Here is a 2,986-nt window from a genome sequence, read left to right on the forward strand (position 1 = left end):
CGCGTTGAACCATTCAACTGAATTGATTAGATTATGCAATTGCTCCCTTTCTTTGGGATTCATTGCTTCAAAAGCACTCCAGTAAAAAGGTTGACTGAGATAAAATAATTAGTTTTTACAAAGTTTCTATGGAATTATTCTTAATTTCTTTTTACAAAATTTCAAGAAAGTTTTGTAATTCTCTGGGTTTTTAACTCTAAATTGGAATAATTTAACCCATTTTTCAATCAATCCAAAACTTGCAGGGGCACACTTTGAGCACCCTGATTGAAAAGTTTTCTTGATGATTGATGGACCATGTTCTCAATATCTTTTCAACTTTCCAAAAGAGGTTTCTGTAATAAGAATAACCTTTAATTAGATCGGAGTGTAAGTGGGATGTTTTTGCACCATTCAATAGAAAACTAATATTTTTGAAACACAAAAAAATTAATATAACTCTTTACACCAAATAATTTTTTTTCTCTTGAGAAAATACTTCTTAGGTAAAATACTCATTGATAAAACTACCGAAGTCACCGTCTTGATTGGTTTTAGAGACTCCAGTGTTGAGGGCTCAGTGATAAATTGTGGGTGTTAGGTTAGAATGAATGGAAATGTCCATAGTCCACTAGATTGATTTGAACTATAAATACAGTGTTTTTCATCTCCATTGTATTTGGTATTTTTACCGGATCTGCCAAATTTCTATTGATGGGTTTTACGCAACTCTTTTTTTTAAAAGAGAAATGCTATAGATCAATAAGTTTTTCCTACAACTTCAATAGATCAAATATTAGATTTATGAGGTCCACCATTGACTTAGGCAGAGTTTACATAAGTTCTCAAATTTAATGACTGATTTGTAAAATGAGATGAACCAAATATAAAAGAAAAAAACAATACTGACCCTTAAGATTTTTTTTTTTTAATAATAATAATTTAATCAATCCAGATTTCCAAGCCATATACCCAGATTTTTTTTTTTTCTTTTTTTTTTTCTGTTTTTAATTGATAATGTGTACTAGTGCTATTTGTTTGACCCTTGAAAAGATTGGGTCCAAGCATGCATGTGCCATGTGAGTGTGGCCAAGTCCCATTTGGCCATTTCCCACAGTTTGCCTAAAGGGACTAAGTCAACCATCAGGTCAAACAATTTGTCCGTCCGTACGTGTTGGTCCTTCGGCCTTCAAAACAAGCCCTTTTGATGACCTTTGTAAAAGTTGATTTGGTCAAAACATGGAAAAAAAATCAGTACTATTCTTTTTAAATATATTTTATACTTTTGTTTTTTTTAATTGATAATATTTCTGTTCACCTTCATTTAATTATTATACATATTAATATAACGTATTTTAAATGATTTTTTTATATTTTATTACATACTTAATATAAAAAAATCACTTAAAACCTGTCACGTAGGTAAAAGAAATTCAAATAAGAAAACGGTATATATTTCCTATCCAAGTCTTATTTTCTTTGTGTAAATTAGGTGTACAAAGAAATTATTTCTTTTTATTATTATTTTTATTTAAATCCCTTAAGAATTTTGTGTCTTCTAATTAAGGTCAATCACCTTTGAAAATCATATGGGTCTAACTTTCTTGAAAAATTCCCACACAAGAAAAGAAAAAATCTATTCTCTTCTTTTTTTTCTTTTTCTTTTTTTCTCCTTTTTTCCTCCAATTTTCTTTTTAATTTCCTTTGACCATCCTATCAATTGGTATCAAATAAACAATTCAAATCATAATTATTTCAAAATTATTTGGACTTTACAAGTACTAGAGATGAAGTTTGAGCCACTTCTGCACACCAAATTCATTGTAATATTATATTGTATAAACTATAAATCTACTGTTACAAAAAAAAAAAAAAAAAAAAAAAAAAAAAAAAACTATAAATCTACAAATAGCTCCAGAAGTGGATCTCAACCTTTAATCAAAATCTTCCAAAAAGTTTTTATGATTATGACACAGACGGTTTGATTAATTCATTTACCAACTTATTTGGTCATTTCCATTTAAAAAATAAATAAATGAATAAACTTTTTTATGAGAAAAAAAGAAACAATATATAAACTTTTTTTTAATTCAGAAGGTGTCAAATCATTAAACCAACTCCTGAATTTCCCTAAAAATATAGAGACAAATGGATGCCAATGTGAATGTTAATATTATAATATAAAAAATAAAAATAAAAAAAATAAAACTATAAAGTAATAGATGATCTCATGCTCACAATATTATAAAAATTGAATATAATATATTTATTAAAAAAAGACAAGATGTCCTTAAGGGATAGCTCAATTAGTTGTGGACTATGTCTCATGAAGCGGTGGTCACTAATTCGAATCCCCTATTCCCCTTTCCTTGTGTGGACATATCAAAAAAAAAAAAAAAGGACATAGTTTTCCTCCAAACTGGATCGGAAAAATTTTTTCTAATCTAATCTATAAAAATGACATATGTCCTATGAACATGTGAGATACACGTGCTTTTTTTAATAGTAGGGACAAAATTCAAATAAATTTTATTAAAAACTAATGTATATTTCATATGTTAATAAAAAAAATAAATACATATCACTTTTATAGACTATATTAAAAAAAAAAATTCAATCGAGTTTAAAAAAAAACTTTACCCTTAAAAAAACAACCTAAAATAATTAAGAACCAATAAGCAAGTCAACAAAGAGTCTAATCAATAAAAATGACATCAGCATAAATATATTATGACGTCACTCGCTTTTGGAGTCTTGCGTGTGCAGAGGCTGAGGCGGCGCATTAAACCCCCCTCACTCCTGAGGCGTCAGATGCTTGGAAGGTCGCTTTGTGCCTACTTTTAGATATTTAGCAAATTAATTTGGAATTATCGTGATGACTTTATTGCTGAAAAAGACTTCTTTGGAATTTAAATTGGCTAGTTCACATTTCTTTTTTTTTTTTTTAATTGGTGTCATTAAATTTATATTAGTTTATAATTTTTTTTTCTTTTTCCTAAAAAATCTC

The sequence above is a fragment of the Corylus avellana genome, chromosome ca11 (assembly GCF_901000735.1).
Source record: "Corylus avellana chromosome ca11, CavTom2PMs-1.0".
Classification (NCBI taxonomy): domain Eukaryota; kingdom Viridiplantae; phylum Streptophyta; class Magnoliopsida; order Fagales; family Betulaceae; genus Corylus; species Corylus avellana.